This window comes from Anolis sagrei, chromosome 5, assembly GCF_037176765.1.
Source record: "Anolis sagrei isolate rAnoSag1 chromosome 5, rAnoSag1.mat, whole genome shotgun sequence".
Taxonomy (NCBI): Eukaryota; Metazoa; Chordata; class Lepidosauria; order Squamata; family Dactyloidae; genus Anolis; species Anolis sagrei.
Window position 1 is genome coordinate 96,194,653 of NC_090025.1, and position 12,935 is coordinate 96,207,587.

At 38.5% G+C, this 12,935-nt stretch overlaps 1 protein-coding gene across 1 annotated transcript in view; it reads left to right on the forward strand.

The window, feature by feature from the left end:
* SEMA3A (semaphorin 3A) overlaps nucleotides 1–12,935 on the forward strand; it is a 303,398-nt gene that overhangs the window by 168,956 nt on the left and 121,507 nt on the right. The gene's annotated exons all lie outside the window — the stretch shown is intronic.

Consider the following 12,935-nt stretch of genomic DNA (forward strand, 5'->3'; position numbering starts at 1 on the left):
CTATTGTTAATTGGATTTGTAATTGGTTAAGTGACTGAACTCAAAAGGTGCTCACCAATGGTTCCTCTTCATTCTGGAAAGAAAGGACGAGTGAAGTGCCACAGGGTTCAGTCCTGATCCCAGTACTGTTCAACATCTTCCTTAATGACTTAGATGAAGGTTTAGATGGCATGCTTATCAAGTTTGCAGATGACATCAAATTAGGAAGGATAGCTAATAGGGCTGGGCGGTTTCGTTCGTTAATTTCGTAATTCGTTATTAATTCGTTATTTTTTTTGATAACGAAGCGATATTGAACCATTCTGGAGCAACTAAAAAACGAAATGAATTTTTCAATTCATTTCGTAATTGTTTCGTAATTGTTTTGAAATCATTTCGAAATCATTTCGTTATTATTTCCGCATGTCTGGTGCAAGTTTTATAGTTGTTGTTTGTTTTATCAGTGATAAAAAATAAATTATCACACCAACAGTTAACAACAGAGGGAGAGGGAAGCTTCAGAAATTCCCCCTGTCCCATTTGGAGGTTTTTTTTTTAGCGTATTGCGCGATCGTGTCCGCCATTAACGAATTGATTCGTAATTGTTTCGTAATTGTTTCGTAATTTCCGAAATTTCGTAAATATCGAACTTTTTTAAAGAAAAATTTCGGAATTCTTTTAAAAAACGAAACGCAAAAACCCCCTAAAAACGAATCGAGTTTAGAAACAATTTTTTCCGTGGTTGCCCAGCCCTAATAGCTAATATTCCAAAGGACAGGGTCAGCATTCAAAATGATGTTAATGGATTAGAGAGCTGGGTCAAAAATAACAAAATGAATTTCAACAAGACCAAATGTACACTTAGGCAAAGCTCCAGGATGGGTGATGCCTGATTAAAAAACAGTACATGTGAAAAAGATCTTGGAGTCCTCATGACAAGAAGTTGATCATGAGCCAACAGTGTGATGCAGCAGAGGCTTTTAAACAGAGGCTGGATGGCCAACTGTTGGGAGTGTTTTGATTGTGCTTTTCCTGAAGAGAAGGGTTTGGACTAGATGGCCCGTGTGGTCTTTTCCAACCAGAGGCGGCCCTAGGTAATTTTCAATGGTAAGCAAACAGTATTTTTGCGCCCCCTCCTCCTCAACCAATCACTGATATATATTTTCTGTTCATCATGGGAGTTCTGTGTGCCATATTTGGTTCAATTCCATCATTGGTGGAGTTCAGAATGCTCTTTGATTGTAGGTGAACTATACATCCCAGTAACTACAGCTCACATATGTCAAGGTCTATTTTCCCCTGGGCAAAATCAACTATACTGCGAATGCTTACTTTGTGTAATGGGTTGAGCCGCCCCTGTTTCCAACTCAATTATTCTATGATTAGGAGCCCCCAGTGGCACAGTGGGTTAAACCCCTGTGCTGGCAGGACTGAAGACCAACAGGTCGCAGGTTCGAATCCAGGGAGAGGCGGATGAGCTCCCTCTATCAGCTCCAGCTCCTCATGTGGGGACATGAGAGAAGCCTCCAACAAGGATGATAAAAACATCAAATCATCCGGGCATCCCCTGGGCAACGTCCTTGCAGACGGCCAATTCTCTCACACCAGAAGCGACTTGCAGTTTCTCATGTCACTCCTGACACGACAATAAATAAATAAATCTATGATTCTTTGATTCTATGATGTCATATGTATATAAAATTACCTATCTTGTTTATAATATCAGCTGCTTATTCTTCCTTTTCTGTTCATGACCGAACTGCCCAAAAGTCAGTTTCTTGGTGAACAGTACTAATTATTTTCCTGGCATCAGCCCAACAGACTTTGCTGCCTGAGGCAGAACGGCAAATGGCCATACTGTCCCTGTTCAAGTCAATATGCAAAATGCATACAGGCAACCAGTTATGACAGAAATTCCCACAAGTACCTCTCTATCTGCCTGAGAGTCAAACTATAATGAGAAAAATTTAAATGTAGAATAACCCACTGACCTTCTATAACACCCTGTATCTGCTGCCTGAGACAAACCTCCTCACTGGCACTTGTGAGATATATCAAGAACTAGGATTTCCCTGATAGCTTCATTATCTGTTGTATATTTTTCCAGTGTGCGGTAGTATTGTAGTAACACACTTATGATCTTCAAAAAAGGAATGTGTTTTGCTACCCCATCCCCTCCCCAATGTGACTTTCACTGTTACAGCTCCAAGGACATGTCAGATCTGTGAAACAGATTTTCCCGATCTTTTCTGGGAAGACATGCATTTAATTTATGGTGATGTTTTTCAGTTGATTCTTCTATTACATTTTCTTGCTTTGATGTTAGAAGCGCATTTACTAGAAAGCTACCTTAAGAATTTGACATTCAAGAATGTAGATTGCCATAGAAAATAAGGACATCGTAATTTCAGTGAACAGGTACACTTAATCATTTAAAATCATCATGTAGAAAAAAATAATATTCCTCCAGTGATGACTTAAGGACTATGATGTTTCCCTCCACTTCTTCATATTCTCCCCCCCCCCCCCCCCCGGACCATAATATCTTAATTTCTAGGCATGCTGTTTTACCTGGAAAGGAGATTTATTTACAACTAGCTGTCCCCTGCCACACGTTGCTGTGGCCCAGTCTGTTGATCTGGAAAATAAAGTAATGAGAAAGTGTTGGTTTCTAATATATGTAATATCTTTATGCTTGTGGGTAAACAGTATTTGTTGCTGTTTCTTTGTCAGTGTTGATGTGGAGAGTGTCTACTTTGCCCACCCTGGAACATGCAACATAGCATTGTCCTTCTGTAAGGGTCCCTTTCAAATCTATACTATATTTGTGTGTGTGTGAATCATATCTATCTATCTTTCTATATCTATGGCTGGATGGCTCCTTGTCAGGAGGGCTTTGATTATGTTTTCTTGCCCTGGTAAAGGGAGTTGGACTGGATGGTCTTAAGTATTTTCTGTTGGTCATGGGGGTCCTGTGTGGGATGTTTGCCCCAATTCTGTCGTTCGTGGGATTCAGAATGCTCTGTGATTGTAGGTGAACTGTGAATCCCAGTGGCTACAACTCACAAATGTCAAGATTCTATTTTCCCAAAACTCCACCAGTGTTCACATTTGGGCATATTGAGTATTCGTGTAGAGTTTGGTCCTGATCCATCTTTTTTTTGAGTCCACAGTACTCTCTGGATGTAGGTGAACTACAACTCCAAAATCAAAGGACACTGCCCACCAAACCCTTCCAGTATTTTCTGTTGGCCATGGAAGAACTGTGTGCCAAGTTTGGTTAAATTCCATCGTTGGCAGGGTTCAGAATGCTCTTTGATTGTAGGTAAACTATAAATCCCAGGAACTACAACTCCCAAATGTCAAGATTCTATTTTCCCCAAACTCCACCAGTGTTCACATTTGGGCATATTGAGTATTCGTGACAAGTTTGGTCCAGGTCCATCATTGTTTGTGCCCACAGTGATCTCTGGATGTAGGTGAACTACAACTCCAAAACCAAAGGACACTGCCCACCAAATCCTTCAGGTATTTTCTGTTGGTCATGGGGGACTGTGTTGGAAGTTTGCCCCAATTCTGTCATTGGTGAGGTTCAGAATGCTCTTTGCTTGTAGGTGAACTATAAATCCCAGTAACTACAACTCCCAAATGACAAAATCCATTTTTTTGAGTGAAGGACATGAATTGGGTTGTTAGGTGTCTTGTGTCCAAATTTGGTGTCAATTCATCCAGTGGTTTATGAGTTCTTTTAATCCCACAAACGAACATTACATTTTTATTTATATAGATTAATAAAAGATTGTTTGATGTGGGAACTTAGAGAAAAATACTGAAATGCTTTTTTTTTCAACATGTATTTTTATCAGTTATCAATTGTCTCTAGACCACACACTAGCACACACAGTATGTCACTGCTTACTGCATTAAACAGATTTTTGCTTCCTGAGGTTCCTTGGGGAATTGGTAGACATATTAATTAACCCTGTTCCACAAAATGCATGTCAGTCAATTATTGGGGATCTGCCAAGAAGACAGTCTGCAGATAGATGGCAAATATGAGATCATTTACTTTTTATAGTTTTATGAGCAGGCAAGATAACCCACACACATGGACACATTTATGGAACGAGAGATCCAAAATGAGAAGCTGGCATAAATCTTTCTGCCAAACATATACTGTAATGTAGAACTGCACAATATTATCTTTTTAAACTTCCCCCACTCTCTTTTTTATATCTTTATGTTTACTCTACAATTATGTGAAAAGTGTTTGAGCTAGAAGGATCTTTTCTCTTTATGGCTGCAGTTTTAATCAATTGTATTGTATATTGTAGCATTTTTACCACTGTTGACTGATTTGAGTTTTTTTAAGAGAGAAAAAGCTGCATGTAGTAGTAGTATTAATAGTAGTAGTAGTAAGGGGAAGAAGTAGTAGTAGTTCAACTTGTGATTTTGTGATATGAAATCCAGCATATATCCAGCATATTTTTAAAGTAAGGTCCATTTTGTTGTAGACACTAGTAGTTCGTGTGCATACCGCAACGAGTACGTGCATCATGTACCGGCATGCCTCGGGAACAACTGTGCTCAGTTTCCGCTCTGTAACTAACCTGTACGGTTCTGTTCTGTGCTTTAAAAATGTTTAAGACTATCAACTCACCCTCCACATGTGAGGTTCGCTCAGTGATACTGTTTTTGTCAGCAAGGAACCTGCCTGCTGCAGAAATTCATTGACAGATTTGTGAAGTGTACGTTGATACTGTTATGAGTGAAAGCAAAGTGCGTAAGTGGGTATGACAATTCAAAGATGGCTGTGACAACATCCATGATGAGGACCGCTCCAGTCGCTCTTCTTTGATTACAGACGATTTGATTTGATCGCACACTCAAATCTTTGGTTTTTGTGGTCCTCTGTTAGGAGTTTCAGGACCAAACGGGAGCACAGTTTCCTAAACTTTAGGTATCCAGAAACAATGTTGTAAAGAACTGATCTCGACATGTCAGGAAATTTGTTTGAGAGACTTGTTATTGTGAAGCGCTTGTTCTCACGAATCCTCGCTTCAATTGAAGCCACCAAATCATCTGTAATCAAAGAAGGGCGACCGGAGTGGTCCTCATCATGGACGTTGTCACGGCCATCTTTGAATTGTCGTACCCACTTACAAACTTTGCTTTCACTCATAACAGTATCACCATACATTTCACAAATCTGTTGATGAATTTTTGCAGCAGGCGGGTTCCTTGCTGACAAAAACAGTATCACTGAGCGAACCTCACATGCAGAGGGTGAGTTGATAGTCTTAATCATTTTTAAAGCACAGAACAGAACCGTACAGGTCAGCTACAGAGCGGAAACTAAGCATAGTTGTTCCCGAGGCATGCCGGTACACGACGCACATGCTCGTTGCGGTATGCGTGCAAACTACTAGTGTCTACAACAAAACGGACCTTACTTAAAAAATACCCCTTGTATATCTCATTTGCTGTGTCATACTGTGCTTTTGTGTCAGTAAAATAATAATAATAATAATAATAATAATAATAATAATAATAATACTCTACTTCTGAATAGGCATAGCATTCTATTTGCATGGTTAAATGCTCCATAGTTAAGTGTTACAAATTTCTAAGGCTTAATGAAAGAAGAGTTTTGTTTGTTTTAGGAATTTGTTTTCTTGCCAAGGTTTGTTCAGAGTGGGTTTGCCTTTGCATTCCTTTGAGAGGATATGACAGATCTCAGATTACTCAGTGGGTTTCCATGGCTGAGCAGAGATTTGAACCTTGGTCTCCAGAGTTGTAGTCCAGCATGCCAACCATTAAACAAAGTTGTGCCTGTTTTAGAAGTGCAAGTCACTTCAGAAAGCTAAATTCAGTGGCCCACTGGTGTGCAATTTGATTAAAAGTCATAACGTTTCAGAGTCCATTGGTGGCTGACCACTAATTCTGTACCAGGAAGTTACTTGAATTGGGAGGGGTGTTGCCATTTTCATTTGTTAAGACATCCATCCCCAATTTGGCATAGCCATGTAGAACTGTCTTCAGAATTTATAGATGGAAGTAGTGTATTTGTAATTTATTTCAATCAGAAATTTCATTGAATGAATTGCTGCTGATTCTCACATCTATGTCTAATACTTGATTGCTCTAACCCATAGGGCAGGTTTAGAGCTAAAGATGGACATAATATTTTTTTTAATGAAAAATGATAACAATTTTTTTAATGTTAAGTAATTCTGATTAACAGAATCCTTGGCTGGTAAGGAAGTTCCCAATGCCATGAGAATGGATGGAAGTGAGCGGGGGGGGGGGGGGGACACCCAAAAACAAACGAATAGGATTTTTTGAACAAGAAACAGCATTACATGTGCAAAATAAAATTCTGTGCAGAATTCTGATTTTCCGAACATGAAAGCTCATGTCTTGCCTAGAAATAGTGAATCCCAGTTAGCAAAGTTGTTACACTAGAATTTTGCAACATCTTGAATTTGGAGGAAGCCCAAATTCTCTTATCTGTTCAGGCTAGACACCTTTTCATAGGCTTTCTTGCGATGTTATCAGCATGTGCGGATTGATAAGACTGCATTAAAATTACTCATATTTGGCTGACTTGCTCTATTGAATGATTGACTGCAGTATCCTTCAATTACGTCCAACTAATGCAGGCTGATTCATGTTGCTGCTAATTTCTCTAGTCTGATCAATAATAAAATAGTTTCAATTTACGATGTACATTAAAGCTGAAGCTATTGCCTTGGAAATTATGTAATATTACCATTATTACTTATTTTCTTTTACTGATCCCTGTGCAAAATGTTTCATACAGCTCTTAACATTTGTCTTATCATGTCTTCCATGATACAGTTTCCCATACTAAATATTAATAAAATACAGAGGTCTTTCCTACAAAGTAAAATATAATCATCCGACTCTAATCTTCCAGATTTGTTTTATAGTTTATCGGAAATTGTAGAAATAATACTTTGCATTGAAACTTGTAAAATTTGGGATTTTAGGATCTGAGATGCAAAAAGACCTTTCCCCCAAAATCTGTATTTGATGAAACAGGACTCTATATAAAAGATCTTACATTTCCAAATTTAGCCAAATGAAAGTGTTGTAATCTCATAGACATATTTAATGCACTCATGGGCAATGCAATTTACTGTGCTACCAGAATCTTCTGGTGTACAAAATTACTCAGAATCAGTGATCCATCTAGTGATTGATGTAGATATTCAGGTTTTCACTTTATACATTCGGGTTTATTTCAGGTCATTCTAGCTTGCTTCCTCTCTCGTTTAGGTACTTGTGCATGACATTTATGGCACACTTCAATAATTTCAGTGAGCAGGTAATTTTAACAGCTCAAAGATGAGAGGATGCTATTAGAGAACAAGCACCTTTGTGACTTTTAAAAGTTAAAATATAGCATAATTTTAGTTTAAATTATACTCAACGGATGATGCCAACTTAGTTTTCCTTTTGAAATTTCTCTGCACTCTGTTCATTATAAGTTATGTTTACTTTTGTATGTGTGTGTATATCTATAGAAATAAAATGTAATGTTCGCTTGTGGGATTAACAGAACTCAGAAACCACTGGACGAATTGACAACAAATTTGAACACAAGACAAGAACTTTCTTCTCCTTGGATTTCTTTGAGAGCATCCCAATCCCTGCATATTTCCTATTCCTGGACTGCAACTCCCCTCAATCCTCCAGATAGATAGATTAGATCGAGATAAATAGGTAGGTAGGTAGATGGATGGATCAGGAGGACTGCTGGGAGTTACAGTCCAAGAATAGGTAGAGAAGGAAGGAAGAGGAGAAAGAGGAAGGGAAAGAAAGGGGGGAGGAAGGGAAGAGGAAGAGAAGGAAAAAAGGATAGAAGGAAAGAAAAAAAGGAAAGGAAGAAGAGAAAGAAAGAAAGAAAGAAAGAAAGAGAAAAAGAGGGAGGGAAGGTTGGCCATAGCAACACATGGCGGGTACAGCTAATATATATATAGAGGGGGGGGGGCACAATCCTATAAATGAGTTGTATATTCATCCCTTTTGGGGCCAGAAAAATCTAGTGGTATAACCTGGTAATGGTCCATGGAAGTGAAAATTATTAGGGCTGGGTAACCATGGAAAAATTTGTTTCTAAACTCGATTCATTTCCAGGGGGCGCTAGCGTTTCCAAATTCTAAATACTTCCGAAATTTTGAGATTTCAAAATTTCGTTATTTGCGAAATTTCGTTAATTTCGAATCGATTCGTTAATGGCGGACGCGATTGCGCAATATGCTAAAAAAAAACTCCAAATGGGACAGGGGGAACTTCTGAAGCTTCCCTCTCCCTCTGTTGTTGACTGTTGGTGTGATAAAACAAACAACAACTATAAAACTTGCACCAGACATGCGAAAATAATAACGAAATAATTACGAAATAATTACGAAATAATTACGAAATAATTACGAAATAATTTCGAAATAATAACGAAAAATAGCGAAATAAATTGAAAAAAATGTTTCGAATCTAATTTACTCCTCACACTATTCCTGCATGGCTCAATATCGGGTCGTAAGCTAATTTAAATACGAATTAATAACGAATTACAAAATTAACGAACTAAACCGCCCAGCCCTAAAAATTATCACTCCACTCCTCAGTGATGAACCATGACATAGAGCCCCCAGTGGCACAATAGATTAAACCCTTGTGCTGGCAGGACTGCTGATTGAAAGGTCAGCAGTTTGAATCCAGGGAGAGGGGTGAGCTCCCATGTGTCAGCTCCAGCTTCTCATGCAGGGACATGAGAGAAGCCTCCCAAAGGATGATAAAACATCTGGGCATTACCTGTCAACATCCTTGCAGATGGCCAGTTCTCTCACACCAGAAGTGACTCAAGTCACTCTTGACACACACACACAAAAAGTTGAACCAGTGATACTTCAGCTAGTCATGTAAACTGTGATGACATCACAGTTTACATGACTAGCTGAAATATCACTGGTTCTTAAAAACACTTAACAGACTGCCAAATCACAGACTTTGGCTAACAAACGTCTGGTGGTCAACATGTGCAGAACATTTTGTGTTGGTGCTCAAGAGCAGGATTTAGCGGTCTCAATGTACCAATGGTTCCTTATGTAGATAAGATGCTACAATGATGTAAAGATATTGAACTCTAGATACCATTGTTTCAAGTGTGAGATCTGGCATGCTTTGTACTTAAAAAAGAACCCTGGCTGTCATCTTATAACAGGATTACAGAACAGAAATCTCTATATGCAGCGTTTCGTGCTAATTAGGTTATGTGACCCATGTGTTCAATGGTCATCTTGCCCAACCAAATATGCTAGTAATACTAAAATCGCAACCAAATATTCAATCAAAACTGTGAAAACACAATAGGTTTTTGTGTGACTGAATGCTTTCAGGCAACTTAATAACAAACATTTTGTGGCTAATGTAAAATGTGTGTGTATATATACAGACACATACACACACAAAATGAGTCTTTCCATGAACAAAATCCATGTTTGCATACCAGCAAATTTTTTATTTATTTATTTATTTAGAACTTTTATATACCGGTCTTCTCGACAAAGATTCATAAACAATAGTTTAAAACATTACATCCCATAATACAGTAATACATAAAATACATTAAAAAGCAATCATATAATTACTAGGGCTGGGCAACCACGGAAAAATTTGTTTATAAAATCGATTTGTTTTTGGGGGGGTTTTGCATTTCGATTTTTAAAAGAATTCCGAAATTTTTCTTTTAAAAAGTTCGATATTTACGAAATTTCGTAAATTACGAAACAATTACGAAACAATTACGAAACAATTACGAATCAATTCGTTAATGGCGGACGCGACCGCGCAATACGCTAAAAAACCTCCAAATGGGACAGACGGAACTTCAGAAGCTTCCCTCTCCCTCTGTTGTTGACTGTTGGTGTGATATTTATATATTTTTTTCACTGATTAAACAAACAACAACTATAAAACTTGCCCCAGACATGCGGAAATAATAACGAAACGATTTCAAAACGATAATGAAAGGAATGCAAAACGAATCCGAAGCAATTATAAAACGAATTTAAAAATTCATTTCGTTTTTTAGTTGCTCCTGAATGGTTCGTTATCGCTTCATTATCAAAAAATAACGAATTTTTAACGAATTATGAAATTACGAAACGAAACCGCCCAGCCCTAAGAATTACATAAGGCCAAGTCGTCAAAATGAAATCACAATTCATCACCATCCGTCCGTGTGGTCAAGAGTTATTGACTCACTCATCAAATGCTAAATTCCAGAGCCAAGTTTTCACCAGCTTTCTAAAAGTCAGGAGAGAAGGGGCAGTTCTAATCTCCAGTGGGAGAGAGTTCCAGAGCCGAGGGGCCACCATCGAGAAGGCCCTGTCCCTCGTCCCCACCAGATGCAATTGCAAGGGTGGTGGGACAGAGAGCAGGGCCCCTCCAGAAGATCTTAACAACCTTGATGGTTCATAGGGGAGAATCCGTTTGGACAGGTAAACTGGGCCAGAGTCGTTTAGGGATTTATAGGTCAACACCAGCACTTTGAATTGTGCTCGGAAGCTAACTGGCAGCCAGTGGAGCTGGCGTAACAGAGGAGTAGTATGCTCCCTGTACCCTGCTCCTGTTAGTAATCTGGCTGCTGCTCGTTGGACTAATTGCAGCTTCTGGGCAGTCTTCAGAGGCAATCCCACATAGAGAGTGTTGCAGTAGTCTATACGGGATGTAACCAGAGCGTGGATCACCCAAGGTACGGACGCAGCTGGCGCCCAAGTTTTAATTGTGCAAAAGCTCCCCTGACCACCAAAATGTGGCAGATTCTAATGCTATATCTAGTTAACATGAGCATGAGGCACTACAGCTCACCTAAGAGCAACATCTGAGTCCAAATAAGAGAAATAGCATTAAAATTAGCAAAATATGAACCTCCAACCATGTCACGATCTGGTACATACTCCCTTATTTATGATGCACGGCAGCAAAAAGTAAGCTAAGATTGTTTTTTTAAAAGTAGGGTCTATGAAATACAATCTTTTACTATCAACAGCGTTTTCTTAATGCTACTCTACTCCAACTTCCCATTGCTAAGAAGTGCTTGTTGTTTATAACAACATGTTGTATACAGTATATCACAGCTGAATGAATTCCATGAATGAAAAACTAAATCAAGTCAACAGCCTCATTAGCTTCAAAGAAACAGATCCCAGAACTGTGGGAACATTTTTGTTCAGGCCGATGAAGAGGGGGAAAACGAAGTTTTTTAAAAAAAGAGGGGAAGGTACTGCCACAGAAGTGAATTTACATATTGAGTGAATTTACACACACATTCATGGGGCCAAACTTTTCCACTCCATCCGCATATTGTGCCATATCTGTGTGTGTCCTTGCTTCACTGCCCTCCCAGAGTAAAAGATGGTTTATAGCTAATAATAGCTACATATGGGAAGCACATGATATAGAAGATGACAGCAATTCTTTACCATTCCTTGGGGGGAAAATATTGTGTACTTTTGTTCCCTGGAAGTATAATTCTTTCTTCTCTGGTTGCTTTACCTCTTTCAGACTCCATAGTAACCAACTGAATAGAAAGACACAACCTCTAGCTATCTTTCTTTTTTTCCTTTTCTTTTGTTACATCAGAGATGGAGCTCAAAATGTTTTGCTATAAGCATTTTCATCTCCAATACAACTGGTGTTGAAAATTCTTGTGGCATCCATAATTTCTCTCCCTCCCTCCTCCCCTCTCTTAAAAGCAAAAACATATATTATTCATCAGCATATTAAAAATGGTGTCTAGGTAATAAATCTATGCTGTATTTTTAGGATTATCTCACAACACAACTATTGTGTGTTGTAACCCTGTATAATAATGTAATAATTCTGCATAATAACAGAATTGATTATATGGGTGGGTTCCAGTCTAATTACTTTAAATCTCAATACTCCTTCAGGGGCAAACATAATAGTAGAAGATTCTGGTACATAAATCATATAATTAGCTAAGTGATATGGAGGCATGGTTTAATGGTAGGCGGTATATTTAGCAATATCTAGGTTTAGTAGTATATGTAGCAGCTTCATTAACACCGTGATTGCAAAGCAGTTGCATCTTCTGATCCTTAAGAGCTATTTGACTGGTATTAAGGCAAATGATGTAGCATGGAGATCCAGAATGATTTAATAGCATGAGTGTTCAACTATGATTCTGGAGATCCTCACTTGACCATGGAAATTTACAAGGTGACCTTAGGCAAATCATAGGCCTCTTCTACAGTACCATATAAAATCCAAGTTATCTGCTTTGAACTGGATTATATGGTGTGGCGAAGGAGAGAGACTATTTCCTTATTATAAAACCTCTTTGCTGCCTTATACTGATTCAGTTTCTTCTTTTATATTGGCTGGGACTTTCTGTGTGCTGTTAAATCTTTGTGCTTTATGTCACAGGCAGTGAAACACTCTTGAATATAACAAAGTAACACAGTTTATTTATAACTTCGGGCTCCAACACTTGTGGTTACATTTGTGTTTTGTTGCAATCTTGAGGCTTACAGTTAGTATCATTTACTTGGTTTACTTTTCTGAATAAACTTTCAGTGTTTCACATTCACAAACATGTTACTTGCTTTACACACTCTTGGCTGAATTATATTCTGACTCAGGCAACACTAGCCTTCTTTATGTTCCTTAAAACTCAAGCTCTATTTAACTAACTGCTTCTCTATATCAGAAGTCTTTAACACATCTTCATAGCTGCTTATTTCTAACAAGCACTCAAAAACCAACTCTCCTCTTCACACACAGATTCCTAACTGTCATTTTCAAACTCTCTCACTCTAACTTCCTCTTTCAGAACCTTGGCTCTGCCCCTTTGGAATGATTGGCTCTCTCTCTCCAACTGCCCTTTTGGGCCTAGCAGCCTTTTC